The following is a 14,891-nucleotide window of genomic DNA, read 5'->3' on the forward strand; positions in this document are numbered from 1 at the left end:
TCCCTCATACCCCCGCCCCCCACAATATACAAGAGTAAGGCTTCATTTTAAGCTATTGTGTGATCACCTCTACGCACACTACACAAAAACATGTAAATCTGGACAAAAATCTTTTTTGAAATCAAATCAATGAATGTTGTAGATGTTTGATTTTTAGAATATAATTTGCTTTTTTTTCTGGTTCTGAGATGGCAAAACTCCTTGCTGAAAGGAATACTTCTGGGGGCAAAGGTTGGGGGTTGGGACTTTCAGTCACAAGATGGTGACCAGGGGGCTGGGCACGTGTCAAGGAGCGGGGCTACCCATGCAGTCCTCGACAGCTTGCCAAAATTCAGTAAGCAGCCCTCTGCCTGAAATAATTGCCTGACTCTGGCATAGCTGCTAGCACAATCTTCTTTTACACGATCAGGATCAAGGATGTATTCTACTCCATCTGTGCAGAAGTATAGTTCTCTTAGGGCCTTGTTACACAGTAATTTTGGGTGGCGCTTGGAGCTCTTAACCTCTGGACAGTCTCTAACACCTGAAACTAATTTCAAGCAATTATTATGTGGCTCATAGTGACACCACTCCAGAGCAGGATTATCTCTAACCCATGTTACACAACTCATGCAACACTAAGGTGTAGCCGCTCACTTACTTGTGGCTGCCCATGCAGTCTGTCCCTTGGGAGCAAGTAGGGAAAAGTTAACCTGCCTGCAGGGCTTCTGCTGCTGCTCTCTTGGCAGGCACAGCCCAGAGAAGAGCAGCAGCCTGGTGGCAGCCAAGACCAGGGGGAAGCCCTGGGGGCAGAGAGGAGTCCTGGGGGGCAGGAGGAAAGCCCAGAATAGAAGGGGGGATTCTTACTTTTCAGTCTTCCAGGCCCCTGCTTGCCTGAACATGTAACTCCAAACTTAAGCTAGTGCTAACACCCATCAACAGTTGTGCAACTCACTGTAATTTGTAACAAGGCCCTTATATTTTCAGTGGGAATCTAGTTTATAGATAGTGTACCACGATAAGCAAATTCTGCTTCTCCCTGCAGACCCATACAACTCTGCTATTCTTATCAATAGGCAGAACTTTGAGGCTTCCAGAAACAGGGTGTGCATATCTCTTCCCTCATTCAAGGGGAATGTCAGCCTATACTGAAATGCCTGCATTTCTTTGCAATTTTACTTCCTGCTGAGCACATAAAGCACATGTCTTAGCAAAGATTTTGACCTCAGCAGATAGACATGTATGTGGACAAAGCATAAAGATACTTCTCAAACAGCCGAATGTCCTCATCCAGGACATACAAAACCTGGATTGCTGGCCAGTTTCAGCTTTTGGGGAGTTGAACCTTCTATGTTCCAATAGAATATCCTAGCCTCCCCACAGTCTAGTGTGGTTATGTCTGTGAGTACCTTCTACCCTCCACCTCTTAAAGCAGGCCAACTAGTCAACCAAGAGAGAAAGAATCATGAGGCCAAAAGGAAAACAAGCAAAATTGCACCTAACTTATCCCGGCAGTCCTGGATTTTGGAGTCTTGTCTTTTCCAGGCTCTTAATGCATTTATGCAATGGGTCTTGAATATCAAATGCATCATAGACAAGATATCAATTTGGATTCATTCCATTGTAAATGATGACGCTATTCTGTACTACGTTGTAGTAATATAACAAAATCTGGCCCAATGGAATTGCTAAAAGCTAAAACAGAAATGATTCCTTTCCAGTGGAGTTCACCTTACTCCAGCCTTGTGTGCAAGCTGGATATGTAGTGAAAGGTGTAATAGAAGCATGATTTCAGCAGGGCCATGACAGTGGAAACTTAGCCAGTGTCCTATAAAATAAGATGGGCCAGTGACAGACTTAAATTATAAATAATTTTATTATTAATACAATTAATAATGAATAATTATTATTAATTATAATAATTATAATTAATCATGTTTGACAATTGTGGGTGATTAATTGTTGGAATAACTAAAGTGTGGCTATTCAGTGGTGGGCAGTAGTAAAACTGACAAAAATAATATAAGTCTCAGTTACCACCTGCTGGGGGGCCCACAGATGCATTTTGTTTTAGAAGCACAGTCTGTCAGCATTTTTAAATAAGAATTTCATGAATTTTTTATTTCACATGAAATCTCTAAGATGTTTTTGTTCAAACTAAACCAACTATTTGTTCAAACTAAACCAACCAACCATCAGAACTGAACCAAATTTCAAATGTTGAAATTGTCTTTGAATTGGCCACTCAGATTTTCAGCGATCTCCAACTTTAAAAAGATTGACACTATTTGTAATTAGATACAGTAGAATGTATTAATTCACATCTTTTATGCTGCTATCATTATAGTACAGTGTTTGAACACCTGGAAACATATAATCTGGTGGATAAGTACTAACATTTGTTACCAGCTGTTAGTTATATAGTGGCCTAGGTGGAATAAATTAGAAGAAATAAGTGCTGAAGTGCACTTCATGCACTGCAAATAGTTCCATTTATGTCAATGGAAGGATTCAGTGTATAATATTAGACACAAATGTAAGTCTTCACAAGATCTGGGCCATCACAATTAGAATTGAGGAGCTGCAGCACTATGGAAATGGATGATTAATATAAAAAAAAAAACCTCAAAATGATTTTTGTGATATTTTGGGCATTTTCAACCCACTCTACAGATAATTTTCATAAATGGGTCATGCTTAACTAATCCAATTTCCTTCTGTGACAAAAGGATTAATTTTGTGGATGGAGAGGTGAGTGGTGGAAGTGACACTTACAAGTACACGGTAGAAAAGAAAACACCTATCAGTAAGCTAAGAAAACACAGTGTTGATTAAACTACTAAAAGTGGCATGCATACAAGATGGATCCATGTGCTCAAAGACTAGTCATCCATTGCTCAATGTCTAATTGGAGGGAGGTACTAAATGAAGTGCCTGAAGGGTTTGCTTTGGTGCTATTCAATATGATCAGTACTGACATAGAAGATGAAACTGAGTGAAATGTCGGTAAATTTTCAGATGACGCCAAGCTGAGTGGGTAGCAGACATTTTGGAGGATAGGATCAGGATTAAAAATGACTTTAATACTTTGAATAAGCAGTCTGAAATAAATCGAATTATGTTAAGTCGGGACAAGTGCAAAATACTGCACTCAAATTGGGACAAATGCACACACACACACGTACAGGCATGCACACAGGCATAGCAGCACAGGTCTGCACCCAGGGTAGCCATGTGGCACCCAGAGCAACTCCAGCTCCTGCTGTGCAGATTGTAGCAGAATGAACAGCTGTTGATTCAGCTATGGCTGCTTTTTCACCTCTCCAGAAAGGCAACACCCAGGGCTGCTGCCCCAGTCATTATCCCTTAGTTATGCTACTGCACACATTATAATGAATAACAAACTGAATAAGAATCAATAGTGTATTTCTGTTGCAATAAAAGCTAACAACAGATTGGAACGCATTAAAAGGAGTGCCACAAACAAGTCATGGAAAGTGATTCTTCCACTGTCTTCAGCACTGATGAGGTCTTACCTGGAGTGCTCTGTTTAAGTTTAGAAACTGCACTTCAGGAAAAAATATGAACACATTGGAAGAATGTCCAGAGAAGAGCAACAATGATTCAAGATCTAGAAAACATGACAAATGAGGAAAGGTTGGAAGAACTTGGTTTATTTAATCTAGTGTAGAGAGGACATAGTGAAGGGATTTTATAAAAATCTTCAAATACAAAAAAAAAAAACTTTATAAAGAGAATGGAAGTAGGCAGGGCACAATCAGCTATTCTTTAGGTGCACAGGGAAAAGGAGAAGTAAGGGGCTTAAATTGCAACAAGTAAGATTTAATTTGGATATTAGGAAGCTTTTTCCTAACTCTGAAGGTGGTTAAGCATTGAAACAGACATAGAAAAGAAGTGTGGAATTTCCAGATTGGATGTTTTTAAAAACAAGGATCTGGGATAATTTTAACCAGGGCGATTCTGCCTTGAGCAAGGGACTGAACTAGATGACCTCAGGAGGCCTCATCCTTCCTTTTTTTTCAGTGATTCTATGATAATTATAGAAATGTCTAACCATTACATAGGGCTGTGCTCTGAACAATCACATTAATAAATACATATATATATTCTGAGATAACTAGCCAGACTGCAATATACATTACATCAACTCAAATGGCTTCACTTCATTCGTGAAAGGCACTCTACTTTTTAAAGAGTAGAAACTGCCTTCTGACATTAAGATAAGGATTAAATCAAATTATTAGAAAAAAGTTACAGCCACTGCCTATGTTGATCTGGATCTATTCTTAAAAAAAAATAAATTACAAAGCAAACTTGCATTTTTTTATGTTATGCACCAGGGAATAGACAGTCTTGCCTAGGGCTTAGTTACCTGAAGTGGAGGTATAGTGCAGATTGGCTCTTCAGCGAGCTGGGTTCTGAAGGGGTCCAGACTCAGAACTGGATTCGAAAGTCATAGCCAAAGCCAGGACCAACCAGGGTTAGAAATCCAAAGCCAGAAATAAACTGGTCAACTGAAAGGTTAACTGAGGGTTAAGTAGGATCAGAAGACAAGAGCCAAGCTGAAGGTCAACCAGAATCAAGAGGAGGGAACTGGAATCAAGGAATGCCAAGGGTCTTGTCAGAGCCAAGAGTCAAAATCAGAAGACCAGCAAAGAAGCACGCAGAAGGTCAGGAGGAAGAACTTCCACCTTTTCCCAGGCCAGGAAGCTGCAGAATGGGCCTGGCTTTTAAGGGCTGGAGCAGGTGGGCCCTGCTGCCTGTGGCTTCAGGGGACTGACTGCCCTGATTGCCTCATTCAGCCCATATGGGACTAGGGCAATGCTCTGGGCTTGCTGCAGATGACACTTACTCTGGGGATGACTTACCTTGGTCTCTTGATTGAGACTGGCTGGGTCCAGAGTTCTGCCCTGGCCTAATACAGTTGAATTCATTTTTGTGTAAACTCAGCAGACTGTGAAACTAGGTAAAGGACTGGCAAGCAACAGATTATAAGGTAATATTAGCCTTAATGTTTACATAAACTAGAAATGACCTCAGAATTAAAATTACTTTGTTCCATTTGCCATCCATATGCAACCCCATATTGTGATTTGTTTCTGACACTGAAATGTGATTTGTGGAATGGAACAAATGTTTTAAAGTCTTTTCTTGTCCCAGTAAGAATTAACTTAATGTCTGTTAATACAGCATTAGGAACAAAACACCCCTTTTTCATATTGGCTGCCCCCTCAAGATATGAAATTTAGAATCGGATCCATTTTATGAGTAATCGAACACACTGAAAGGGCTACCGTGAAGTGTACAAAGATGTCAATAGCAAGTCTCCTTCTGGGTTTAGGATATAGTACTACGCAGCGGATGAACAGCAGACTGATTTTTAACAGGGGTTCCCCCTTTATTTTAATTTTCAAGAAAAAAAAACACTAACTGGAGAAAACTTTTTGTGTCCATGTAAAATAAACCTAAACCACCATAGAAATAACAGTTATCAGGAATTGTCAAGATCTTCACTGCAGTATAAGCCAGGAACGTGGGTTGTACTCAGAGGACTTTAACTGTACAGCAGTGGTGACTGTTTTGACACAATGGGTAAAGTGATTATTGTGCCTGAGGAAAGGAATTACAAACTGCTACTACACCAGAGTTTGAAGGAAGCAGGGTTGAAACAACTTAGACAAAGTGAGAATGAGTCTGAATAGTAGCCTAAAATGTAATATTGAGGTTCCAAAGGACTTCTTTCAGGTCATTTTAATCTGCACCCAGATTTCAATTTGACTCAAACAGATCTTCTTCTACCTTTGCTGGTATTGTCTTGTGTCAACACTTTGACAAAGTGTCTGTCTTTGTTAGGCTGGTCCTCATCTTGCATACTTCAGGGATTCTCAGCATTAAGAGATCAGACACATGATTCTGTCTCTCTGTGATTCAGCAAAGCATTTTAGCACATGATTGAATTACAATGGAGGCACTGGACTGTCTGTCCTTTGGAGTGCTTAAAAATGTAATGTGTTTTGTTGAAGCAGGGTGTCTGATACTACTCTTGTTCAGGGAATCTCAAAGGCTGAAAGACTTGAGAAAGCACTTGATCAATTGACTGATAAACTTGTTGTAGAGAGTAAGGGGAAGTTTTTTAATATTTTTATGACAAATATGTACAACTTACTTCACCTACTCAGTGTTATATTGTTATCTACTATGACTGGAGGGTTAATGACTTCTCTGGAACGTGGAAGTAGGTGATAGCTGCCAGTCATGTAACCAAGCCTGGATTCTAAAAACAAATTATCATAGATTGTCAGCATGTGTATAGCGTTGCCTCAAAGATGAAGTGGAAGACCAATGAATGAACATTAGAGTAATCATGTGAAAACAGCTTGAATACAACTTGAAACAAAGAGCTAAGTTGTCAAAGCAGATACTTCAGGGCTGGGGGCCCAGCGCAGTGGAAGAGATGAAATTTTGGATGCAGTGGGGGAGAGAGGCATGTCCTGCCAACATGGACATGCACGTGGCCTTTGCTTTCCTGTTCTAACCTAAGGATCCTAGATACTGTATTGTAGCTGACTAATAACTGATTTGTAGGGGGGTTGTTTTTTGGTTTAAAAAAACCCAACTGTTTTGTGGAACTGAAATACTTCTACTGGTTGAATGAGTCCCAAGAATTGTAAATCCTAACAGATCTTCAAGGTTTTTTAGATTCGTCAAATGCATCATGATGAGAAAAATGTTGCTCAGATCAGAGACTCAGGGCCCCCTCTACATATGCAGGTAAATTTGTAATAAGATCTAATGCTTGATCCACACAATTGTGCTTCCACATGTGTAGGCTTCCCCTGCACCAACAAGAAGCAGGCTCTCATGGCTGGAAGCTCCTTCTGCTGAGGGGGCTCCCAGTTGATGGAAGCAGGGTTGCTTCCTTCCCCCCCACCCCAGCTGGGAGACTGCAGGACACTGGTAGGAGCCAGGGTCCACAGCTGTCAGGCACTGCTGGGGCCAAGAGTCCCCTCAGCTGCAGGGATTCTCAGGCTTATCTGGGATGCACAGCTGGGACCAATAGCTCTATCAGCTGTGGGGACTGTCAGTCCTAGTAGCAGTTAGGTGCTGCTGTGATCTCCCACTCCTGGTGGGGTGTGAGGTGCCTTGTGGCTGGGGGATTGAAGCTGTTGCAGTCTCCCAGCCATGGAGGACTGCTTACATGTGCAAATTAAAGCTGGATAGAAAGTTATTACACATGTTTAAGCAGTAACTTTATAGCTGGTTGGACCTTTTTAAGGTGCCATTGTTAATTTGCATGTGTAGCCAGTCTAAATTTATTGCACAATTATCCAGGTAATTGCATAAGAGATACAATGCGTAGAGGGTGCCTAAGAGTAATAGAGCTGAGAGGCTCTTAGAAAAATTGGAAGCCTAGGGTCTGCAGATTAACATAGCAACAATTTGAACTCTTTAAAGGAACTAGCCCAGGATAGGACTGGTTGGTGATGACTGCCTTATGACCTCATAGTGAAAAAAAACAATTTAGACTGAAGGAGGTCTTAGCGCTAGAAGGATAAATTTCCAAAGGACATCTCTGAAGACAAGACTCTGGGGAACCATGCTAACTTCTCAGACTGTATTAGAGAATTAATGGAACTTAGCAAGCATGAAAGGGCTGAAGGCAAGGCAGTGGACTACTTACTATATTAAAGAATTTAGAGGTATAAAAGGCCTGTTTGACAATTAATGTATTAACCAAATAAGTAAGATTGACCTTCTAGAAATTGGCCTAGCTTCTATTGTCAGCTTTCTTTTTCTCGCTATTACAGCTTACACATTTCTGAACCAAATGCCTTCCTAATATTTAACCCAATCAAACACTGGTAAGGCCATTGCATAACTATTTTGTTCTTTATATTGCTTTATATTATTAGTAGCAAATAAAAACTATTGCTTCTTAAATGGGAATGAGTAAAACATGGATGGAGAAGCCATAGGGGAATAAGAAGAAGTGGATAGAGAACAGATGATGAACCAAACTCCCTACATCTGATCTTTGGCTTATGAAAATGGCTGAGGGATCAGTGGGGTATGCCAGGAAGAAAAAAAGAATAGAGAGAAAGGAAAAATGAACCTTACCTTAGCTAAGGCACCTAACTTCAGCCTTTAAATTGTATAATAAAAAGGAAGAGAAAAGGGGAGAAGAAATTATTGTAGATTTTAATCCTCGGGATTCAGCTAGTTTTACTAAAGAAAAAGCTAATGAACCTTGAAACTTTGATGATATCTCAATATCATCAGATCTAACATATTCCTTGTACTTGGAAAACCTCCTAAAAACCCTTGATTTTAAAAAGGCAGAATGTAATCAAATGTGGAATCATCTGAATGTTGCTAATAAGACTCAGGGCCCCTCTACACATTATACTTAAGCCATTATTAACCAGGTAATTATACCTTAAGTTGTGACCCAACCACACATTCAGCCAACTAGTTGTATGATAAAACAGTCAATAAGCTATACAGTTATTACACACACAAAAAAAGTGTAATAACAATGGGCATTGACAGACATAAAAAACCCCCCCAAAATAATGCTTTACCAGAAGAAGAAGCACATTAGTTTGATCTGGCTCCACAGCTTCTGTATAGATCAGGGGCTTTGGTGGGGCTTTTTGGAACTTTTATCTAAAGCTGATTCAATCAGCTATAAGATAAAAGCACCAAAAAGCTCCATTGAACCACCTGATCTATACAGCGAGTCAGGTCAAACTAATAAGATGACTTTTCTGGGCATGTGCCACACTCAGCAAGCTTCAAGAAAAGTGCTGTTTTGGGGGGGTTGGGGAAGAAGGGTGGCAGGGATTGAAATCTGTAAGCAGTTTTGTGGCTTATTATGAGCACTCTATTAGTTGAATATATGACAAAGTGCTCCCCTGTGGCTGGAAGCCCCATTAACTGAAGGGCTCCCAGCCACTGAGGTGTACCACCTGCCCCCACAGCGGTGACAGTGTTGTTAGCTGTGGGGTTTGCAGCTGGGAGAACACTGCTGCGATGCAAGCCTCATTGGCTGCAGGGCTTGCAGTGGGGGCAGCACTGTCAGCTGCAGAGCTTGCAGGGGGGGAAAGTGAGGAGAACACTGCTGCCACTTTGAGGCTTGTACCTCATGAGGTTAGCAGCAGTGGCAGCCTTCTCCCCTTATCCCCCCTGTGAGCCCTGCAGCTGATGAGGGTTGCAATGGGGGCAGCATGGTCTAATACTCTGAATATGAACTCAGAACACAAGAGTTCTAAGTATGGCTCTGGAAGTGATTTACAGAGTGACATGCGCAAGTCAGCTTCTCCCCTATATCTATTTTCTACATGTAAAATGAGAATCATACATACTCTAAGTGTGAGTAGTAAATAGCCAGTGACTGTATATCATACCATGGGCTTCAAAGGACACATAGTCAGATGTAAGGTTGTAACAGGGCCACTACCCCATTACTGGGAAGGGGATTCAGGAGTACCTAGCTCTTTTCCCCTTTTTCACCTCCTCCCTTCACCTTTTCCACTCTTACCTTCTGTGTATTTGCCTGTGCATCCTTTCCCTGATACAGGTCCCTTCCCCCTGGTTTCTAGGTTACATGGCTCTGATTCTCCTCTTCCCTTCATCTTCTTTCCACTTCATCTCTATGTTTCTTCTGCCTGTGTTGTGGTGGTGATGCCAGAGGCAAATTCACAGGCAGGGGAGCCTGACGCAAGATGATTCCCAGGTCCAGGTGGAGGCAGAACCTGATGACCAAGGGAGGGGAAGTAGAGAGGTCCTGTGACCCACAGAGCCCTGTATAATAGGTCTGTGGGAAGTGGCAGTATTTCCTTCAGATTTGGATTCAGCCAGTTTGGGGGACGGTAATTCAATGTGGTGATTCGAATTACTGTCCCAGATTGATTCAGCTGAACCTGATTTGGAGATATGGCCACCGCTGAATTAGCCAAATCTCTGAATCAAACAGGCACCATCCCCCACCTGCTCTCTCAGCCCTGTCAATGGCTGCCCCAGCCTGGCTCTTTAAAAAAAAACAAAACACAAAAAAAATCAGTGGACTCACCAGCTGCTGCCAGGCAGGGGGGCAATCCCTGCTGCCCCCAACAGCTACATGGGGGGCTCTGCCACAAGCCCTCACTCTGCACCTACATTCCTAGTCCCATCAATGGCTGTCCTGACCGGCCTCAGCGTCTCCACTCTTAAAAAAAAAAAAAAGACCTGCACTCATGGGCTGCTGCTGGGGGTGGGGGAGGGCGATCCCTGCTCCACCCCACTGCCCCGTGCTGCATGGGAGCTCTGCTATGAGCCCCCAGAAGCCCCAGTGGCTACTGCAGCAGCTGGTGAATGAGGGGCTTTTTTTTTTTTTTTTTTTAAGGACCTGGGATGCTGGGGCTGGGAGAACGGATGGGGGATGGGGCCTGGTGGGGGTCCCCCACGGTTCCCTCCCTACTCCTTCAGTCCCCCCCTGCCCCCTACTTACTGGCAGGGAATCTGAGTCTAGCTCCTTGTGGCGGTGAGCGGGGACTGCCCAAATCTCTGAAGCTCTCTGTACCTTTTCTGAATTGATTTGGAGAGCTTTGAATAGATTTGGACCTTTTTATTGGTCTCCCAATTTGATTTGAATTTGGAGATTTGGCTGCTGAATTGGGCTGAATCTCCTCCTAATTGAATCAGCACCTTAAGTTTTGCATAGCCCTACTGTATAAGCCCAAGCCTCAGGCCAAGGGAAGCAGTCTGGCTATGTAAGCTGTCAGGGACAGAAACTTCTCTGATAGGTGTGAGAACTGAAGCCCAGACTGCAGAGGGGACTGAGGAGGCAGCCCCGAATGAAGAGAAGCTGTGAACCTGAATAGGAAGCAAGCTAAGCACCTTGGGCACTTTCTGTTTTGCTTGTTTTTCTACAGCATCACGAGGTGTGATAAACCCCATGTGAGACATTTCTTTGAACCAGGACTGGTGCCTGCATTTTGTGGTTTTCATTTCCCCCCTAGAGGGCCAGATTGTGACTGTAGGGGAAGCAGAGACCACTGAAAGGGGCTAACTGGGGATACCCCAAACTTGAAATTGTGTAGAGCAGACAGAGGATAAGGACGAGAGTGTGTCCTGTGGCCAAATGAGGTTGAGCTTGCCAAGACTGTAAAGTCTGAGGGTTAAAGTATGGTCTATGGCCACATGAGGCTGAACTTGCCTGGACTGTAAGGCAGAAGGTGACAGGGGAAAAGCAGGACTCAAGGCCTCTATTTGCTATGTCAAGTGCTGGAACCTGAGGTCACGGAGTATGGCTGGAGCTAAGCTAGGAGCCTATGGCTCTGCACAGTGGTCCCTGAGCTAGCAGGCTCAGCAAGACAAAAATTGGGATGAGGCTGGGGGAACCTCAGACCAGACAGAGCCTGACTCTTCAAAAGCATGTCTTTCCCTCTGTGCAGCCTCCCCTACTAATTTTAACATCAGGGCAAGACTACTGAATAGGGGAGAAACCATAGGGTGTAGGTACTAGTAGGCCTCTAGAGGTGGGTACCCTGTAGTAGCACTCGGAAGTGGTCTATAGAGGTCCTATGGTCCTTATTCACCAATAGTCTCTGCTCTAGAGGAGAGTAAAAGAAAAGATTTGAGGATATCTTGAAGGTCAGTCTGAAGAAATCTGATATGAACATCAATATTGGGAGACTTGCATACTGAATCACCATTAGTAGTGCTCTGATGCACAACAAGGAATCAATCATTGTGAGCAAACTCACCTCACTGAAGGTAGACAGACAAGTAGAAAGATCTGTAAGCCCACATTACCAGGTTCCACTCCTTTCTCCTGAAACTATTTGCCATGTCTGCAGTTGAACGCACAGACCTTGAACTGGCATCCTCAGCCATCTCTGGACTCATTGATGACTCCCTTATTTACTGGAAGACTGTCCTTCTCATATTGAAGGACTGTCGACAATAATGTACTTGATCCTGAAGGTTACTGGGTTCCTTCCTAAACATTTTCAGTTCTCATTACATTCCCAGAACCCATTACCATAAGAAATGCTCACTATGCTGTAAATATGAGCCTTATGAGAAATATCTATTCTTATTATAATTCTCACTTTCAGGTCTTCCAGCTTTTAAATCCTTCCATATTCTGCAGTACTTATCTATTTACTGCCATTCATTTGCTTCAGCTTCTTGTATGACATTAAATCAGCAATTCAAAAAGCTCTCTGGGGTCTTTGCTTCCAGAGGTGCTGCCTGAACACTGCAGAGAGGTGAAATGATGGTTCAGTTGATGTAGGAAGGATTAACGCAGACATCTGTTTCACCATCAGTGCTACATTAGTGAATACAAGACATACACAAATGTTATTAACACAATAAGGAACAAAACATATTCAAATCCTGAAAAAAGAGGGATGAATAAGTTATAGTTTAAATAAACTCAGGCGAGCAAGAGAATAATTCTGAAAGTCTCAGTAAGCTATAAAAGGATGCACAGATGCAGTAACAACTGTTACATGAAAATATCCTGCCATCTTGTAAGCAAGTAATATAGCAATAATATATCTGCATCTCTTTATAAAAGAAATGTTAAATTCAAAATCTATTTCACAGAGAAAGAGGATAACTCAAATACAAGAATTGATCTCAATTATTTTCCAAGCAGTCCTTCAATGCATTGTTAAAAATTGATAACCTTCCAAGACCAAAAATCTCAAGGCATTTATACACGTGCTCTGCGACTGTGTGTATGTGTGTGTCGGGGGGGAGGCTTTAATTAGAGCTTGAAGATCCACTCCAATTAAAGTGCCTGAAGCATCTTGTGCATTAGCATCCCTGCACTTAAAAATGGCGGTGAGCTTTAACATGCCCCCACCACCATTTTAAAGCACAGGGACACTGATGCACAAGATGCTGGAATCTGCTGAAGCACAGTAATTACAGCACATTGGAGTAGCCTCGCTGCTCATGTATAGGTGCCTTCAGATGCCTAAATGAAAACACATGACAATGGACGATGATTCTGGATGTTTTTGTACAGTTTTTCTGACAGGAGAACTGAAAAGTAGTTGTACTGATAATGATCTGTAAAACCAGAGTAGGGACAAGCAAGTAAATTACAGACTAATTAATTAAAATTGTTATTATGTTTCAAGTCTCAAGACACTATTTTTGATAGTCAGCTGGGCATCTAGCTGGAAAAAAGCACCCTGATTTAGAATACTGCACTTTCAGTTTTGAAAGAAATGATCTCATCTTTTTAACTTATTTGAAATCTCTGAACTGACTCTGGACCCAGATTTTCTGTAGTGATATTTACTTAGAAAGTAAAAACAAACTATAGTGAATGGCACTGTATAAAAATACTTTAAAGATATGGGCTATATTTTACACCAGACTACTGAAGCAGGACCAGAAAGTGGCAAGGTTTGAAATGAAACATACCTATAGTATTGTATTTACTCATGGAGGAGATCCCTATCTTCTGACAACTTGCCTTTTGACTACAGTTCTTCCAAAACTAAAAGTTCAAAGTGTTTTCTGTAAATAATTGAACTTGCTGCTGCAGTAGTGTAACTTGAGGAACAGGATGGCTAGAGGAGCACCAGTATATTATTTGCATACGGACATATTTAACTTTATATTATGACTAGGTCCATGGGATTACATGCATTAAATTTTAGGCATGTATTTGAATTCTCCAAAATACAAGGTCCTCCTCAGGTCCCCAGACCGCAAAGACTTGCAATCACGATCAGTTATAAGCACTCAGGTGAGGGGTGGTTGTTCTTTGAAAAGTGTTTTCTTACAGGTGTTCATGTATCTCTGTCCTTTATATTTTTTCTGTGAGAAATAGACAGGAACTACGCACCAGAATGAAAAAACAAAACACAACAAAACAAAAATGAAGTACGACCACTATTAGGAGCACACTTTTCACAGAACAACCACTCCTCTCTGACCACATAATCAAAGGGAATTTACAAAACACCACCAGAAGATGAGCATGGAAAAGCAGACATTCATAACCTTACTGGACAGTAAAAAAATCTGGATTTAACACGATCAGTGGCTTTATGATTTATTACAACCTAACAAACACTAAACTCTAATCTCTCTGCACTTTGCAGGTAATAACTTGAATGATTTCCCTCTGCCACTAAGTACTTTGCCATTTCCATTGCACTTCTTTTGTCTTATAATGTTTCCTGATAACACCTCTTTACTTCTAATTCTCAGCCTTCCTTTCTCTCCAAGTGACTCTTTGCATTTACAAGAAGTCTTCCATCTGCTATTTAGCTCAGTCTTCACTTGCCTCTTTCTTTTAGACTTTATGAAGGGCACTTGAAGCTCAAAAGCTTGTCCAGCATCTCTCCAAACTATATCTCAAAAAATATCGCCCCCTTTAAGTTGATAGAAACATATCAAAAGTTCCTCTGCATTTCATTTTCAAATTGTGTAATCAAAATGTGTTTCACAATTAAGTCTGCATCCATGACCATCAGCATTTGTTTCCTGGATATTTTACTTCTTCACAAAAAATAGGAAAAAACCTAGACTTGAACATAAAACATAAAAAATGTTCCTAATAAAATATGTGGTAGGTGATGTTGGAGTGATCATATCTATACAAAACCAAAGAAATTATTGTGCTCAATATAGTCATATACACAAGGAAGAGTATCTAGTGGACTAAACATTTGACATCTTGCTCACTTGTGCTAGTCTTCTGGGTAAACTCCAGCAGGTCACTTTTTTCCTCTCTATTTCATTGTACACATCTGTAAAATGGAAAAAATGTTGTTGACCTCCTTTGTAAAGTGCATGGAGATCTACTCATTAAAAATGCTATATAAGAAGTAGATATTCTTATTTTTATATAAAAATGGCCTAAACTCACTAATAAT

This window comes from Gavialis gangeticus, unplaced genomic scaffold (genome assembly GCF_001723915.1).
Source record: "Gavialis gangeticus isolate Ggan-Ray unplaced genomic scaffold, GavGan_comp1, whole genome shotgun sequence".
NCBI lineage: Eukaryota > Metazoa > Chordata > Crocodylia > Gavialidae > Gavialis > Gavialis gangeticus.